Genomic DNA, 14,996 nt, shown 5'->3' on the forward strand with positions numbered 1-14,996 from the left:
GTGCCACAAATGGTCCGAGTATCCGACGCATTGTTTCCAGTTGTCTCCCAGAAACAACAAATGGAATTTGCAAATACAAATCAAAATAAAATATTAATAAAATTGGGGTGCAACACGAGGACTTCCCAGGAGGTCACCCTTCCTAGTACTACTCTCGCCCAAGCACGCTTAACTTCGGAGTTCTGATGAGATCCGGTGCATTAGTGCTGGTATGATCGCACCCGTTTAATTCATGCTCGCTTAGATCTTTGTGCACTATCTTGCTCCCCTCCATTAATTGTTTTAGACTTGAAAAAACTGTGTATGCAGCCTTCCTCCCTTGGTAACCGTGCACAAGCTCCTACGTGAGCAGAGTGTTTGCTTTTCAGATCTGTCGCACCCCCGGATAGATGCAATACTATCGCGGGGCCCACAATGCACGACGAATGCCAAAAGCCCGGTTTTTGCACGGTTCTCATTCAGTAATGACGATTGTGCCGCAAATGGTCCGAGTATCCGGCGCGTTGTTTGCGTTTGTCTCGCCGAAACGACAAATGGAATTTGCAAATACGATATCGAAATAAAATATTAATAAAATTGGGGTGCAACACGAGGACTTCACAGGAGGTCACCCATCCTAGTACTACGCTCGCCCAAGCACACTTAACTTCGGAGTTCTGATGGGATCCGGTGCATTAGTGCTGGTATGATCGCACCCGTTTAATTCATGCTCGCTTAGATCTTTATGCACTATCTTGCTCCCCTCCATTAATTGTTTTAGATTTGAAAAAACTGTGTATGCAGCCTTCCTCCCTTGGTAACCGTGCACAAGCTCCTACGTGAGCAGAGTGTTTGCATTTCAGATCTGCCGCACCCCCGGATAGATGCAATACTATCGCGGGGCCCACAATGCATGACGAATGCCGAAAGCCCGGTTCTTGCATCGTTGCCATTCAGTAATGACGATCGTGCCGCAAATGGTCCGAGTATCCGACGCATTGTTTCCAGTTGTCTCCCAGAAACAACAAATGGAATTTGCAAACACAAATCAAAATAAAATATTAATAAAATTGGGGTGCAACACGAGGACTTCCCAGGAGGTCACCCTTCCTAGTACTACTCTCGCCCAAGCACGCTTAACTTCGGAGTTCTGATGGGATCCGGTGCATTAGTGCTGGTATGATCGCACCCGTTTAATTCTTGCTCGCTTAGATCTTTATGACCTATCTTGCTCCCTTCCATTAATTGTTTTTGATTTGAAAAAAATGTGTATGCAGCCTTGTTCCCTTGGTAACCGTGCACAAGCTCCTACGTGAGCGGAGTGTTTGCTTTTCAGATCTGCCGCACCTCCGGATAGATGCAATACTATCGCGGGGCCCACAATGCATGACGAATGCCGAAAGCCCGGTTCTTGCATCGTGGCCATTCAGTAATGACGATCGTGCCGCAAATGATCCGAGTATCCGACGCATTGTTTCCAGTATCTCCCAGAAACAACAAATGGAATTTGCAAATACAAATCAAAATAAAATATTAATAAAATTGGGGTGCAACATGAGGACTTCCCAGGAGGTCACCCATCCTAGTACTACTCTCGCCCAAGCACGCTTAACTTCATAGTTCTGATGGGATTCGGTGCATTAGTGCTGGTATGATCGCACCCGTTTAATTCATGCTCGCTTAGATCTTTATGCACTATCTTGCTCCCCTCCATTAATTGTTTTAGACTTGAAAAAACTGTGTATGCAGCCTTCCTCCCTTGGTAACCGTGCACAAGCTCCTACGTGAGCAGAGTGTTTGCTTTTTAGATCTGCCGCACCCCCGGATAGATGCAATACTATCGCGGGGCCCACAATGCACGACGAATGCCAAAAGCCCGGTTTTTGCACGGTTCCCATTTAGTAATGACGATCGTGCCGCAAATGGTCCGAGTATCCGGCGCGTTGTTTGAGTTTGTCTCGCCGACACGACAAATGGAATTTGCAAATATGATATCGAAATAAAATATTAATAAAATTGGGGTGAAACACAAGGACTTCCCAGGAGGTCACCCATCCTAATACTACTCTCGCCCAAGCACACTTAACTTCGGAGTTCTGATGGGACCGGTGCATTTGTGCTGGTATGATCGCACCCGTTTAATTCATGCTCGCTTAGATCTTTATGAACTATCTTGCTCCCTTCCATTAATTGTTTTAGATTTGAAAAAAATGTGTATGCAGCCTTCCTCCCTTGGTAACCGTGCACAAGCTCCTACGTGAGCGGAGTGTTTGCTTTTCAGATCTGCCGCACCTCCGGATAGATGCAATACTATCGCGGGGCCCACAATGCACGACGAATGCCGAATGCCCGGTTCTTGCATCGTTGCCATTCAGTAATGACGATCGTGCCGCAAATGGTCCGAGTATCCGACGCATTGTTTCCAGTTGTCTCCCAGAAACAACAAATGGAATTTGCAAATACAAATCAAAATAAAATATTAATAAAGTTGGGGTGCAACACGAGGACTTCCCAGGAGGTCACCCTTCCTAGTACTACTCTCGCCCAAGCACGCTTAACTTCGGAGTTCTGATGAGATCCGGTGCATTAGTGCTGGTATGATCGCACCCGTTTAATTCATGCTCGCTTAGATCTTTGTGCACTATCTTGCTCCCCTCCATTAATTGTTTTAGACTTGAAAAAACTGTGTATGCAGCCTTCCTCCCTTGGTAACCGTGCACAAGCTCCTACGTGAGCGGAGTGTTTGCTTTTCAGATCTGCCGCACCTCCGGATAGATGCAATACTATCGCGGGGCCCACAATGCACGACGAATGCCGAAAGCCCGGTTCTTGCATCGTTGCCATTCAGTAATGACGATCGTGCCGCAAATGGTCCGAGTATCCGACGCATTGTTTCCAGTTGTCTCCCAGAAACAACAAATGGAATTTGCAAATACAAATCAAAATAAAATATTAATAAAGTTGGGGTGCAACACGAGGACTTCCCAGGAGGTCACCCTTCCTAGTACTACTCTCGCCCAAGCACGCTTAACTTCGGAGTTCTGATGAGATCCGGTGCATTAGTGCTGGTATGATCGCACCCGGTTAATTCATGCTCGCTTAGATCTTTGTGCACTATCTTGCTCCCCTCCATTAATTGTTTTAGACTTGAAAAAACTGTGTATGCAGCTTTCCTCCCTTGGTAACCGTGCACAAGCTCCTACGTGAGCAGAGTGTTTGCTTTTCAGATCTGTCGCACCCCCGGATAGATGCAATACTATCGCGGGGCCCACAATGCACGACGAATGCCAAAAGCCCGGTTTTTGCACGGTTCCCATTCAGTAATGACGATCGTGCCGCAAATGGTCCGAGTATCCGGCGCGTTGTTTGAGTTTGTCTCGCCGACACGACAAATGGAATTTGCAAATACGATATCGAAATAAAATATTAATAAAATTGGGGTGAAACACGAGGACTTCCCAGGAGGTCACCCATCCTAATACTACTCCCGCCCATGCACACTTAACTTCGGAGTTCTGATGGGATCCGGTGCATTAGTGCTGGTATGATCGCACCCGTTTAATTCATGCTCGCTTAGATCTTTATGCACTATCTTGCTCCCCTCCATTAATTGTTTTAGACTTGAAAAAACTGTGTATGCAGCCTTCCTCCCTTGGTAACCGTGCACAAGCTCCTACGTGAGCAGAGTGTTTGCTTTTCAGATCTGCCGCACCCCCGGATAGATGCAATACTATCGCGGGGCCCACAATGCACGACGAATGCCAAAAGCCCGGTTTTTGCACGGTTCCCATTCAGTAATGACGATCGTGCCGCAAATGGTCCGAGTATCCGGCGCGTTGTTTGAGTTTGTCTCGCCGACACGACAAATGGAATTTGCAAATACGATATCGAAATAAAATATTAATAAAATTGGGGTGAAACACAAGGACTTCCCAGGAGGTCACCCATCCTAATACTACTCTCGCCCAAGCACACTTAACTTCGGAGTTCTGATGGGATCCGGTGCATTTGTGCTGGTATGATCGCACAAGTTTAATTCATGCTCGCTTAGATCTTTATGAACTATCTTGCTCCCTTCCATTAATTGTTTTAGATTTGAAAAAAATGTGTATGCAGCCTTCCTCCCTTGGTAACCGTGCACAAGCTCCTACGTGAGCGGAGTGTTTGCTTTTCAGATCTGCCGCACCTCCGGATAGATGCAATACTATCGCGGGGCCCACAATGCACGACGAATGCCGAAAGCCCGGTTCTTGCATCGTTGCCATTCAGTAATGACGATCGTGCCCCAAATGGTCCGAGTATCCGACGCATTGTTTCCAGTTGTCTCCCAGAAACAACAAATGGAATTTGCAAATACAAATCAAAATAAAATATTAATAAAATTGGGGTGCAACACGAGGACTTCCCAGGAGGTCACCCTTCCTAGTACTACTCTCGCCCAAGCACGCTTAACTTCGGAGTTCTGATGAGATCCGGTGCATTAGTGCTGGTATGATCGCACCCGTTTAATTCATGCTCGCTTAGATCTTTGTGCACTATCTTGCTCCCCTCCATTAATTGTTTTAGACTTGAAAAAACTGTGTATGCAGCCTTCCTCCCTTGGTAACCGTGCACAAGCTCCTACGTGAGCAGAGTGTTTGCTTTTCAGATCTGTCGCACCCCCGGATAGATGCAATACTATCGCGGGGCCCACAATGCACGACGAATGCCAAAAGCCCGGTTTTTGCACGGTTCTCATTCAGTAATGACGATTGTGCCGCAAATGGTCCGAGTATCCGGCGCGTTGTTTGCGTTTGTCTCGCCGAAACGACAAATGGAATTTGCAAATACGATATCGAAATAAAATATTAATAAAATTGGGGTGCAACACGAGGACTTCACAGGAGGTCACCCATCCTAGTACTACGCTCGCCCAAGCACACTTAACTTCGGAGTTCTGATGGGATCCGGTGCATTAGTGCTGGTATGATCGCACCCGTTTAATTCATGCTCGCTTAGATCTTTATGCACTATCTTGCTCCCCTCCATTAATTGTTTTAGATTTGAAAAAACTGTGTATGCAGCCTTCCTCCCTTGGTAACCGTGCACAAGCTCCTACGTGAGCAGAGTGTTTGCATTTCAGATCTGCCGCACCCCCGGATAGATGCAATACTATCGCGGGGCCCACAATGCATGACGAATGCCGAAAGCCCGGTTCTTGCATCGTTGCCATTCAGTAATGACGATCGTGCCGCAAATGGTCCGAGTATCCGACGCATTGTTTCCAGTTGTCTCCCAGAAACAACAAATGGAATTTGCAAACACAAATCAAAATAAAATATTAATAAAATTGGGGTGCAACACGAGGACTTCCCAGGAGGTCACCCTTCCTAGTACTACTCTCGCCCAAGCACGCTTAACTTCGGAGTTCTGATGGGATCCGGTGCATTAGTGCTGGTATGATCGCACCCGTTTAATTCTTGCTCGCTTAGATCTTTATGACCTATCTTGCTCCCTTCCATTAATTGTTTTTGATTTGAAAAAAATGTGTATGCAGCCTTGTTCCCTTGGTAACCGTGCACAAGCTCCTACGTGAGCGGAGTGTTTGCTTTTCAGATCTGCCGCACCTCCGGATAGATGCAATACTATCGCGGGGCCCACAATGCATGACGAATGCCGAAAGCCCGGTTCTTGCATCGTGGCCATTCAGTAATGACGATCGTGCCGCAAATGATCCGAGTATCCGACGCATTGTTTCCAGTATCTCCCAGAAACAACAAATGGAATTTGCAAATACAAATCAAAATAAAATATTAATAAAATTGGGGTGCAACATGAGGACTTCCCAGGAGGTCACCCATCCTAGTACTACTCTCGCCCAAGCACGCTTAACTTCATAGTTCTGATGGGATTCGGTGCATTAGTGCTGGTATGATCGCACCCGTTTAATTCATGCTCGCTTAGATCTTTATGCACTATCTTGCTCCCCTCCATTAATTGTTTTAGACTTGAAAAAACTGTGTATGCAGCCTTCCTCCCTTGGTAACCGTGCACAAGCTCCTACGTGAGCAGAGTGTTTGCTTTTTAGATCTGCCGCACCCCCGGATAGATGCAATACTATCGCGGGGCCCACAATGCACGACGAATGCCAAAAGCCCGGTTTTTGCACGGTTCCCATTTAGTAATGACGATCGTGCCGCAAATGGTCCGAGTATCCGGCGCGTTGTTTGAGTTTGTCTCGCCGACACGACAAATGGAATTTGCAAATATGATATCGAAATAAAATATTAATAAAATTGGGGTGAAACACAAGGACTTCCCAGGAGGTCACCCATCCTAATACTACTCTCGCCCAAGCACACTTAACTTCGGAGTTCTGATGGGACCGGTGCATTTGTGCTGGTATGATCGCACCCGTTTAATTCATGCTCGCTTAGATCTTTATGAACTATCTTGCTCCCTTCCATTAATTGTTTTAGATTTGAAAAAAATGTGTATGCAGCCTTCCTCCCTTGGTAACCGTGCACAAGCTCCTACGTGAGCGGAGTGTTTGCTTTTCAGATCTGCCGCACCTCCGGATAGATGCAATACTATCGCGGGGCCCACAATGCACGACGAATGCCGAATGCCCGGTTCTTGCATCGTTGCCATTCAGTAATGACGATCGTGCCGCAAATGGTCCGAGTATCCGACGCATTGTTTCCAGTTGTCTCCCAGAAACAACAAATGGAATTTGCAAATACAAATCAAAATAAAATATTAATAAAGTTGGGGTGCAACACGAGGACTTCCCAGGAGGTCACCCTTCCTAGTACTACTCTCGCCCAAGCACGCTTAACTTCGGAGTTCTGATGAGATCCGGTGCATTAGTGCTGGTATGATCGCACCCGTTTAATTCATGCTCGCTTAGATCTTTGTGCACTATCTTGCTCCCCTCCATTAATTGTTTTAGACTTGAAAAAACTGTGTATGCAGCCTTCCTCCCTTGGTAACCGTGCACAAGCTCCTACGTGAGCGGAGTGTTTGCTTTTCAGATCTGCCGCACCTCCGGATAGATGCAATACTATCGCGGGGCCCACAATGCACGACGAATGCCGAAAGCCCGGTTCTTGCATCGTTGCCATTCAGTAATGACGATCGTGCCGCAAATGGTCCGAGTATCCGACGCATTGTTTCCAGTTGTCTCCCAGAAACAACAAATGGAATTTGCAAATACAAATCAAAATAAAATATTAATAAAGTTGGGGTGCAACACGAGGACTTCCCAGGAGGTCACCCTTCCTAGTACTACTCTCGCCCAAGCACGCTTAACTTCGGAGTTCTGATGAGATCCGGTGCATTAGTGCTGGTATGATCGCACCCGGTTAATTCATGCTCGCTTAGATCTTTGTGCACTATCTTGCTCCCCTCCATTAATTGTTTTAGACTTGAAAAAACTGTGTATGCAGCTTTCCTCCCTTGGTAACCGTGCACAAGCTCCTACGTGAGCAGAGTGTTTGCTTTTCAGATCTGTCGCACCCCCGGATAGATGCAATACTATCGCGGGGCCCACAATGCACGACGAATGCCAAAAGCCCGGTTTTTGCACGGTTCCCATTCAGTAATGACGATCGTGCCGCAAATGGTCCGAGTATCCGGCGCGTTGTTTGAGTTTGTCTCGCCGACACGACAAATGGAATTTGCAAATACGATATCGAAATAAAATATTAATAAAATTGGGGTGAAACACGAGGACTTCCCAGGAGGTCACCCATCCTAATACTACTCCCGCCCATGCACACTTAACTTCGGAGTTCTGATGGGATCCGGTGCATTAGTGCTGGTATGATCGCACCCGTTTAATTCATGCTCGCTTAGATCTTTATGCACTATCTTGCTCCCCTCCATTAATTGTTTTAGACTTGAAAAAACTGTGTATGCAGCCTTCCTCCCTTGGTAACCGTGCACAAGCTCCTACGTGAGCAGAGTGTTTGCTTTTCAGATCTGCCGCACCCCCGGATAGATGCAATACTATCGCGGGGCCCACAATGCACGACGAATGCCAAAAGCCCGGTTTTTGCACGGTTCCCATTCAGTAATGACGATCGTGCCGCAAATGGTCCGAGTATCCGGCGCGTTGTTTGAGTTTGTCTCGCCGACACGACAAATGGAATTTGCAAATACGATATCGAAATAAAATATTAATAAAATTGGGGTGAAACACAAGGACTTCCCAGGAGGTCACCCATCCTAATACTACTCTCGCCCAAGCACACTTAACTTCGGAGTTCTGATGGGATCCGGTGCATTTGTGCTGGTATGATCGCACAAGTTTAATTCATGCTCGCTTAGATCTTTATGAACTATCTTGCTCCCTTCCATTAATTGTTTTAGATTTGAAAAAAATGTGTATGCAGCCTTCCTCCCTTGGTAACCGTGCACAAGCTCCTACGTGAGCGGAGTGTTTGCTTTTCAGATCTGCCGCACCTCCGGATAGATGCAATACTATCGCGGGGCCCACAATGCACGACGAATGCCGAAAGCCCGGTTCTTGCATCGTTGCCATTCAGTAATGACGATCGTGCCCCAAATGGTCCGAGTATCCGACGCATTGTTTCCAGTTGTCTCCCAGAAACAACAAATGGAATTTGCAAATACAAATCAAAATAAAATATTAATAAAATTGGGGTGCAACACGAGGACTTCCCAGGAGGTCACCCTTCCTAGTACTACTCTCGCCCAAGCACGCTTAACTTCGGAGTTCTGATGAGATCCGGTGCATTAGTGCTGGTATGATCGCACCCGTTTAATTCATGCTCGCTTAGATCTTTGTGCACTATCTTGCTCCCCTCCATTAATTGTTTTAGACTTGAAAAAACTGTGTATGCAGCCTTCCTCCCTTGGTAACCGTGCACAAGCTCCTACGTGAGCAGAGTGTTTGCTTTTCAGATCTGTCGCACCCCCGGATAGATGCAATACTATCGCGGGGCCCACAATGCACGACGAATGCCAAAAGCCCGGTTTTTGCACGGTTCTCATTCAGTAATGACGATTGTGCCGCAAATGGTCCGAGTATCCGGCGCGTTGTTTGCGTTTGTCTCGCCGAAACGACAAATGGAATTTGCAAATACGATATCGAAATAAAATATTAATAAAATTGGGGTGCAACACGAGGACTTCACAGGAGGTCACCCATCCTAGTACTACGCTCGCCCAAGCACACTTAACTTCGGAGTTCTGATGGGATCCGGTGCATTAGTGCTGGTATGATCGCACCCGTTTAATTCATGCTCGCTTAGATCTTTATGCACTATCTTGCTCCCCTCCATTAATTGTTTTAGATTTGAAAAAACTGTGTATGCAGCCTTCCTCCCTTGGTAACCGTGCACAAGCTCCTACGTGAGCAGAGTGTTTGCATTTCAGATCTGCCGCACCCCCGGATAGATGCAATACTATCGCGGGGCCCACAATGCATGACGAATGCCGAAAGCCCGGTTCTAGCATCGTTGCCATTCAGTAATGACGATCGTGCCGCAAATGGTCCGAGTATCCGACGCATTGTTTCCAGTTGTCTCCCAGAAACAACAAATGGAATTTGCAAATACAAATCAAAATAAAATATTAATAAAATTGGGGTGCAACACGAGGACTTCCCAGGAGGTCACCCTTCCTAGTACTACTCTCGCCCGAGCAAGCTTAACTTCGGAGTTCTGATGGGATCCGGTGCATTAGTGCTGGTATGATCGCACCCGTTTAATTCATGCTCGCTTAGATCTTTATGACCTATCTTGCTCCCTTCCATTAATTGTTTTAGATTTGAAAAAAATGTGTATGCAGCCTTCTTCCCTTGGTAACCGTGCACAAGCTCCTACGTGAGCGGAGTGTTTGCTTTTCAGATCTGCCGCACCTCCGGATAGATGCAATACTATCGCGGGGCCCACAATGCATGACGAATGCCGAAAGCCCGGTTCTTGCATCGTGGCCATTCAGTAATGACGATCGTGCCGCAAATGATCCGAGTATCCGACGCATTGTTTCCAGTATCTCCCAGAAACAACAAATGGAATTTGCAAATACAAATCAAAATAAAATATTAATAAAATTGGGGTGCAACACGAGGACTTCCCAGGAGGTCACCCATCCTAGTACTACTCTCGCCCAAGCACGCTTATCTTCAGAGTTCTGATGGGATTCGGTGCATTAGTGCTGGTATGATCGCACCCGTTTAATTCATGCTCGCTTAGATCTTTATGCACTATCTTGCTCCCCTCCATTAATTGTTTTAGACTTGAAAAAACTGTGTATGCAGCCTTCCTCCCTTGGTAACCGTGCACAAGCTCCTACGTGAGCAGAGTGTTTGCTTTTTAGATCTGCCGCACCCCCGGATAGATGCAATACTATCGCGGGGCCCGCAATGCACGACGAATGCCAAAAGCCCGGTTTTTTCACGGTTCCCATTCAGTAATGACAATCGTGCCGCAAATGGTCCGAGTATCCGGCGCGTTGTTTGCGTTTGTCTCGCCGAAACGACAAATGGAATTTGCAAATACGATATCGCAATAAAATATTAATAAAATTGGGGTGCAACACGAGGACTTCCCAGGAGGTCACCCATCCTAGGACTACTCCCGCCCATGCACACTTAACTTCGGAGTTCTTATGGGATCCGGTGCATTAGTGCTGGTATGATCGCACCCGTTTAATTCATGCTCGCTTAGATCTTTATGCACTATCTTGCTCCCCTCCATTAATTGTTTAAGATTTGAAAAAACTGTGTATGCCGCCTTCCTCCCTTGGTAACCGTGCACAAGTTCCTACGTGAGCAGAGTGTTTGCATTTCAGATCTGCCGCACCCCCGGATAGATGCAATACTATCGCGGGGCCCACAATGCATGACGAATGCCGAAAGCCCGGTTCTTGCATCGTTGCCATTCAGTAATGACGATCGTGCCGCAAATGGTCCGAGTATCCGACGCATTGTTTCCAGTTGTCTCCCAGAAACAACAAATGGAATTTGCAAATACAAATCAAAATAAAATATTAATAAAATTGGGGTGCAACACGAGGACTTCACAGGAGGTCACCCATCCTAGTTCTACTCTCGCCCAAGCACGCTTAACTTCGGAGTTCTGATGGGATCCGGTGCATTAGTGCTGGTTTGATCGCACCCGTTTAATTCATGCTCGCTTAGATCTTTATGCACTATCTTGCTCCCCTCCATTAATTGTTTTAGATTTGAAAAAACTGTGTATGCAGCCTTCCTCCCTTGGTAACCGTGCACAAGCTCCTACGTGAGCAGAGTGTTTGTATTTCAGATCTGCCGCACCCCCGGATAGATGCAATACTATCGCGGGGCCACAATGCATGACGAATGCCGAAAGCCCGGTTCTTGCATCGTTGCCATTCAGTAATGACGATCGTGCCGCAAATGGTCCGAGTATCCGACGCATTGTTTCCAGTTGTCTCCCAGAAACAACAAATGGAATTTGCAAATACAAATCAAAATAAAATATTAATAAAATTGGGGTGCAACACGAGGACTTCCCAGGAGGTCGCCCATCCTAGTACTACTCTCGCCCAAGCACGCTTAACTTCGGAGTTCTGATGGGATCCGGTGCATTAGTGCTGGTATGATCGCACCCGTTTAATTCATGCTCGCTTAGATCTTTATGCACTATCTTGCTCCCCTCCATTAATTGTTTTAGACTTGAAAAAAACTGTGTATGCAGCCTTCCTCCCTTGGTAACCGTGCACAAGCTCTTACGTGAGCAGAGTGTTTGCTTTTTAGATCTGCCGCACCCCCAGATAGATGCAATACTATCGCGGGGCCCACAAGGCACGACGAATGCCAAAAGCCCGGTTTTTTCACGGTTCCCATTCAGTAATGACAATCGTGCCGCAAATGGTCCGAGTATCCGGCGCGTTGTTTGCGTTTGTCTCGCCGAAACGACAAATGGAATTTGCAAATACGATATCGAAATAAAATATTAATAAAATTGGGGTGAAACACTAGGACTTCCCAGGAGGTCACCCATCCTAATACTACTCTCGCCCAAGCACACTTAACTTCGGAGTTCTGATGGGATCCGGTGCATTTGTGCTGGTATGATCGCACAAGTTTAATTCATGCTCGCTTAGATCTTTATGAACTATCTTGCTCCCTTCCATTAATTGTTTTAGATTTGAAAAAAATGTGTATGCAGCCTTCCTCCCTTGGTAACCGTGCACAAGCTCCTACGTGAGCGGAGTGTTTGCTTTTCAGATCTGCCGCACCTCCGGATAGATGCAATACTATCGCGGGGCCCACAATGCACGACGAATGCCGAAAGCCCGGTTCTTGCATCGTTGCCATTCAGTAATGACGATCGTGTCGCAAATGGTCCGAGTATCCGACGCATTGTTTCCAGTTGTCTCCCAGAAACAACAAATGGAATTTGCAAATACAAATCAAAATAAAATATTAATAAAATTGGGGTGCAACACGAGGACTTCCTAGGAGGTCACCCTTCCTAGTACTACTCTCGCCCAAGCACGCTTAACTTCGAAGTTCTGATGAGATCCGGTGCATTAGTGCTGGTATGATCGCACCCGTTTAATTCATGCTCGCTTAGATCTTTGTGCACTATCTTGCTCCCCTCCATTAATTGTTTTAGACTTGAAAAAACTGTGTATGCAGCCTTCCTCCCTTGGTAACCGTGCACAAGCTCCTACGTGAGCAGAGTGTTTGCTTTTCAGATCTGTCGCACCCCCGGATAGATGCAATACTATCGCGGGGCCCACAATGCACGACGAATGCCAAAAGCCCGGTTTTTGCACGGTTCTCATTCAGTAATGACGATTGTGCCGCAAATGGTCCGAGTATCCGGCGCGTTGTTTGCGTTTGTCTCGCCGAAACGACAAATGGAATTTGCAAATACGATATCGAAATAAAATATTAATAAAATTGGGGTGCAACACGAGGACTTCACAGGAGGTCACCCATCCTAGTACTACGCTCGCCCAAGCACACTTAACTTCGGAGTTCTGATGGGATCCGGTGCATTAGTGCTGGTATGATCGCACCCGTTTAATTCATGCTCGCTTAGATCTTTATGCACTATCTTGCTCCCCTCCATTAATTGTTTTAGATTTGAAAAAACTGTGTATGCAGCCTTCCTCCCTTGGTAACCGTGCACAAGCTCCTACGTGAGCAGAGTGTTTGCTTTTCAGATCTGCCGCACCCCCGGATAGATGCAATACTATCGCGGGGCCCACAATGCACGACGAATGCCAAAAGCCCGGTTTTTGCACGGTTCTCATTCAGTAATGACGATTGTGCCGCAAATGGTCCGAGTATCCGGCGCGTTGTTTGCGTTTGTCTCGCCGAAACGACAAATGGAATTTGCAAATACGATATCGAAATAAAATATTAATAAAATTGGGGTGCAACACGAGGACTTCCCAGGAGGTCACCCATCCTAGGACTACTCCCGCCCATGCACACTTAACTTCGGAGTTCTGATGGGATCCGGTGCATTAGTGCTGGTATGATCGCACCCGTTTAATTCATGCTCGCTTAGATCTTTATGCACTATCTTGCTCCCCTCCATTAATTGTTTTAGACTTGAAAAAACTGTGTATGCAGCCTTCCTCCCTTGGTAACCGTGCACAAGCTCCTACGTGAGCAGAGTGTTTGCTTTTCAGATCTGCCGCACCCCCGGATAGATGCAATACTATCGCGGGGCACACAATGCACGACGAATGCCAAAAGCCCGGTTTTTGCACGGTTCCCATTCAGTAATGACGATCGTGCCGCAAATGGTCCGAGTATCCGGCGCGTTGTTTGAGTTTGTCTCGCCGACACGACAAATGGAATTTGCAAATACGATATCGAAATAAAATATTAATAAAATTGGGGCGAAACACAAGGACTTCCCAGGAGGTCACCCATCCTAATACTACTCTCGCCCAAGCTCACTTAACTTCGGAGTTCTGATGGGATCCGGTGCATTTGTGCTGGTATGATCGCACAAGTTTAATTCATGCTCGCTTAGATCTTTATGAACTATCTTGCTCCCTTCCATTAATTGTTTTAGATTTGAAAAAAATGTGTATGCAGCCTTCCTCCCTTGGTAACCGTGCACAAGCTCCTACGTGAGCGGAGTGTTTGCTTTTCAGATCTGCCGCACCTCCGGATAGATGCAATACTATCGCGGGGCCCACAATGCACGACGAATGCCGAAAGCCCGGTTCTTGCATCGTTGCCATTCAGTAATGACGATCGTGCCTTAAATGGTCCGAGTATCCGACGCATTGTTTCCAGTTGTCTCCCAGAAACAACAAATGGAATTTGCAAATACAAATCAAAATAAAATATTAATAAAATTGGGGTGCAACACGAGGACTTCCCAGGAGGTCACCCTTCCTAGTACTACTCTCGCCCAAGCACGCTTAACTTCGGAGTTCTGATGGGATCCGGTGCATTAGTGCTGGTATGATCGCACCCGTTTAATTCTTGCTCGCTTAGATCTTTATGACCTATCTTGCTCCCTTCCATTAATTGTTTTTGATTTGAAAAAAATGTGTATGCAGCCTTCTTCCCTTGTTAACCGTGCACAAGCTCCTACGTGAGCGGAGTGTTTGCTTTTCAGATCTGCCGCACCTCCGGATAGATGCAATACTATCGCGGGGCCCACAATGCATGACGAATGCCGAAAGCCCGGTTCTTGCATCGTGGCCATTCAGTAATGACGATCGTGCCGCAAATGATCCGAGTATCCGACACATTGTTTCCAGTATCTCCCAGAAACAACAAATGGAATTTGCAAATACAAATCAAAATAAAATATTAATAAAATTGGGGTGCAACATGAGGACTTCCCAGGAGGTCACCCATCCTAGTACTACTCTCGCCCAAGCACGCTTAACTTCATAGTTCTGATGGGATTCGGTGCATTAGTGCTGGTATGATCGCACCCGTTTAATTCATGCTCGCTTAGATCTTTATGCACTATCTTGCTCCCCTCCATTAATTGTTTTAGACTTGAAAAAACTGTGTATGCAGCCTTCCTCCCTTGGTA

The 14,996-nt window shown here is 46.6% G+C and overlaps 26 non-coding genes and 6 pseudogenes across 26 annotated transcripts; all 32 read right to left on the bottom strand.

The window, feature by feature from the left end:
• Positions 1–104: 104 nt before the first annotated feature.
• Positions 105–223, bottom strand: LOC148796644 (5S ribosomal RNA). Its single transcript, XR_016072469.1, has one exon. It is a non-coding gene; the product is annotated as a 5S ribosomal RNA (ribosomal RNA).
• Positions 224–578: 355 nt separating this feature from the next.
• Positions 579–697, bottom strand: LOC148796645 (5S ribosomal RNA). The gene has a single exon (XR_016073263.1). It is a non-coding gene; the product is annotated as a 5S ribosomal RNA (ribosomal RNA).
• Positions 698–1,051: 354 nt separating this feature from the next.
• Positions 1,052–1,170, bottom strand: LOC148796646 (5S ribosomal RNA). The gene has a single exon (XR_016071457.1). It is a non-coding gene; the product is annotated as a 5S ribosomal RNA (ribosomal RNA).
• A 353-nt stretch (positions 1,171–1,523) lies between these two features.
• On the bottom strand, positions 1,524–1,642 carry LOC148796647 (5S ribosomal RNA). Its single transcript, XR_016070764.1, has one exon. It is a non-coding gene; the product is annotated as a 5S ribosomal RNA (ribosomal RNA).
• A 355-nt stretch (positions 1,643–1,997) lies between these two features.
• Positions 1,998–2,115, bottom strand: LOC148796648 (5S ribosomal RNA; annotated as a pseudogene).
• Positions 2,116–2,469: 354 nt separating this feature from the next.
• On the bottom strand, positions 2,470–2,588 carry LOC148796649 (5S ribosomal RNA). Its single transcript, XR_016072470.1, has one exon. It is a non-coding gene; the product is annotated as a 5S ribosomal RNA (ribosomal RNA).
• A 354-nt stretch (positions 2,589–2,942) lies between these two features.
• Positions 2,943–3,061, bottom strand: LOC148796650 (5S ribosomal RNA). Its single transcript, XR_016072471.1, has one exon. It is a non-coding gene; the product is annotated as a 5S ribosomal RNA (ribosomal RNA).
• Positions 3,062–3,416: 355 nt separating this feature from the next.
• On the bottom strand, positions 3,417–3,535 carry LOC148796651 (5S ribosomal RNA). The gene has a single exon (XR_016069419.1). It is a non-coding gene; the product is annotated as a 5S ribosomal RNA (ribosomal RNA).
• Positions 3,536–3,890: 355 nt separating this feature from the next.
• Positions 3,891–4,009, bottom strand: LOC148796652 (5S ribosomal RNA; annotated as a pseudogene).
• A 354-nt stretch (positions 4,010–4,363) lies between these two features.
• On the bottom strand, positions 4,364–4,482 carry LOC148796653 (5S ribosomal RNA). Its single transcript, XR_016072472.1, has one exon. It is a non-coding gene; the product is annotated as a 5S ribosomal RNA (ribosomal RNA).
• A 355-nt stretch (positions 4,483–4,837) lies between these two features.
• LOC148796654 (5S ribosomal RNA) lies at positions 4,838–4,956 on the bottom strand. The gene has a single exon (XR_016073264.1). It is a non-coding gene; the product is annotated as a 5S ribosomal RNA (ribosomal RNA).
• Positions 4,957–5,310: 354 nt separating this feature from the next.
• LOC148796655 (5S ribosomal RNA) lies at positions 5,311–5,429 on the bottom strand. Its single transcript, XR_016071458.1, has one exon. It is a non-coding gene; the product is annotated as a 5S ribosomal RNA (ribosomal RNA).
• A 353-nt stretch (positions 5,430–5,782) lies between these two features.
• Positions 5,783–5,901, bottom strand: LOC148796656 (5S ribosomal RNA). The gene has a single exon (XR_016070765.1). It is a non-coding gene; the product is annotated as a 5S ribosomal RNA (ribosomal RNA).
• Positions 5,902–6,256: 355 nt separating this feature from the next.
• LOC148796657 (5S ribosomal RNA) lies at positions 6,257–6,374 on the bottom strand (annotated as a pseudogene).
• A 354-nt stretch (positions 6,375–6,728) lies between these two features.
• On the bottom strand, positions 6,729–6,847 carry LOC148796658 (5S ribosomal RNA). The gene has a single exon (XR_016072473.1). It is a non-coding gene; the product is annotated as a 5S ribosomal RNA (ribosomal RNA).
• Positions 6,848–7,201: 354 nt separating this feature from the next.
• On the bottom strand, positions 7,202–7,320 carry LOC148796659 (5S ribosomal RNA). Its single transcript, XR_016072474.1, has one exon. It is a non-coding gene; the product is annotated as a 5S ribosomal RNA (ribosomal RNA).
• A 355-nt stretch (positions 7,321–7,675) lies between these two features.
• LOC148796660 (5S ribosomal RNA) lies at positions 7,676–7,794 on the bottom strand. The gene has a single exon (XR_016069420.1). It is a non-coding gene; the product is annotated as a 5S ribosomal RNA (ribosomal RNA).
• A 355-nt stretch (positions 7,795–8,149) lies between these two features.
• LOC148796661 (5S ribosomal RNA) lies at positions 8,150–8,268 on the bottom strand (annotated as a pseudogene).
• A 354-nt stretch (positions 8,269–8,622) lies between these two features.
• LOC148796662 (5S ribosomal RNA) lies at positions 8,623–8,741 on the bottom strand. The gene has a single exon (XR_016072475.1). It is a non-coding gene; the product is annotated as a 5S ribosomal RNA (ribosomal RNA).
• A 355-nt stretch (positions 8,742–9,096) lies between these two features.
• Positions 9,097–9,215, bottom strand: LOC148796663 (5S ribosomal RNA). The gene has a single exon (XR_016073265.1). It is a non-coding gene; the product is annotated as a 5S ribosomal RNA (ribosomal RNA).
• Positions 9,216–9,569: 354 nt separating this feature from the next.
• LOC148796664 (5S ribosomal RNA) lies at positions 9,570–9,688 on the bottom strand. The gene has a single exon (XR_016074672.1). It is a non-coding gene; the product is annotated as a 5S ribosomal RNA (ribosomal RNA).
• A 353-nt stretch (positions 9,689–10,041) lies between these two features.
• LOC148796665 (5S ribosomal RNA) lies at positions 10,042–10,160 on the bottom strand. The gene has a single exon (XR_016069296.1). It is a non-coding gene; the product is annotated as a 5S ribosomal RNA (ribosomal RNA).
• A 355-nt stretch (positions 10,161–10,515) lies between these two features.
• LOC148796666 (5S ribosomal RNA) lies at positions 10,516–10,634 on the bottom strand. Its single transcript, XR_016075406.1, has one exon. It is a non-coding gene; the product is annotated as a 5S ribosomal RNA (ribosomal RNA).
• A 354-nt stretch (positions 10,635–10,988) lies between these two features.
• On the bottom strand, positions 10,989–11,107 carry LOC148796667 (5S ribosomal RNA). The gene has a single exon (XR_016069830.1). It is a non-coding gene; the product is annotated as a 5S ribosomal RNA (ribosomal RNA).
• A 353-nt stretch (positions 11,108–11,460) lies between these two features.
• On the bottom strand, positions 11,461–11,579 carry LOC148796668 (5S ribosomal RNA). Its single transcript, XR_016070309.1, has one exon. It is a non-coding gene; the product is annotated as a 5S ribosomal RNA (ribosomal RNA).
• Positions 11,580–11,935: 356 nt separating this feature from the next.
• Positions 11,936–12,054, bottom strand: LOC148796669 (5S ribosomal RNA; annotated as a pseudogene).
• A 354-nt stretch (positions 12,055–12,408) lies between these two features.
• LOC148796670 (5S ribosomal RNA) lies at positions 12,409–12,527 on the bottom strand. Its single transcript, XR_016069377.1, has one exon. It is a non-coding gene; the product is annotated as a 5S ribosomal RNA (ribosomal RNA).
• Positions 12,528–12,882: 355 nt separating this feature from the next.
• LOC148796671 (5S ribosomal RNA) lies at positions 12,883–13,001 on the bottom strand. The gene has a single exon (XR_016073266.1). It is a non-coding gene; the product is annotated as a 5S ribosomal RNA (ribosomal RNA).
• A 355-nt stretch (positions 13,002–13,356) lies between these two features.
• Positions 13,357–13,475, bottom strand: LOC148796672 (5S ribosomal RNA). The gene has a single exon (XR_016073991.1). It is a non-coding gene; the product is annotated as a 5S ribosomal RNA (ribosomal RNA).
• A 353-nt stretch (positions 13,476–13,828) lies between these two features.
• LOC148796673 (5S ribosomal RNA) lies at positions 13,829–13,949 on the bottom strand (annotated as a pseudogene).
• Positions 13,950–14,303: 354 nt separating this feature from the next.
• On the bottom strand, positions 14,304–14,422 carry LOC148796674 (5S ribosomal RNA). Its single transcript, XR_016071459.1, has one exon. It is a non-coding gene; the product is annotated as a 5S ribosomal RNA (ribosomal RNA).
• A 353-nt stretch (positions 14,423–14,775) lies between these two features.
• Positions 14,776–14,894, bottom strand: LOC148796675 (5S ribosomal RNA). The gene has a single exon (XR_016070766.1). It is a non-coding gene; the product is annotated as a 5S ribosomal RNA (ribosomal RNA).
• Positions 14,895–14,996: the final 102 nt, after the last annotated feature.

Source organism: Nelumbo nucifera, chromosome 4 (genome assembly GCF_055504915.1).
Source record: "Nelumbo nucifera cultivar China Antique chromosome 4, China Antique-T2T, whole genome shotgun sequence".
Lineage (NCBI taxonomy): Eukaryota > Viridiplantae > Streptophyta > Magnoliopsida > Proteales > Nelumbonaceae > Nelumbo > Nelumbo nucifera.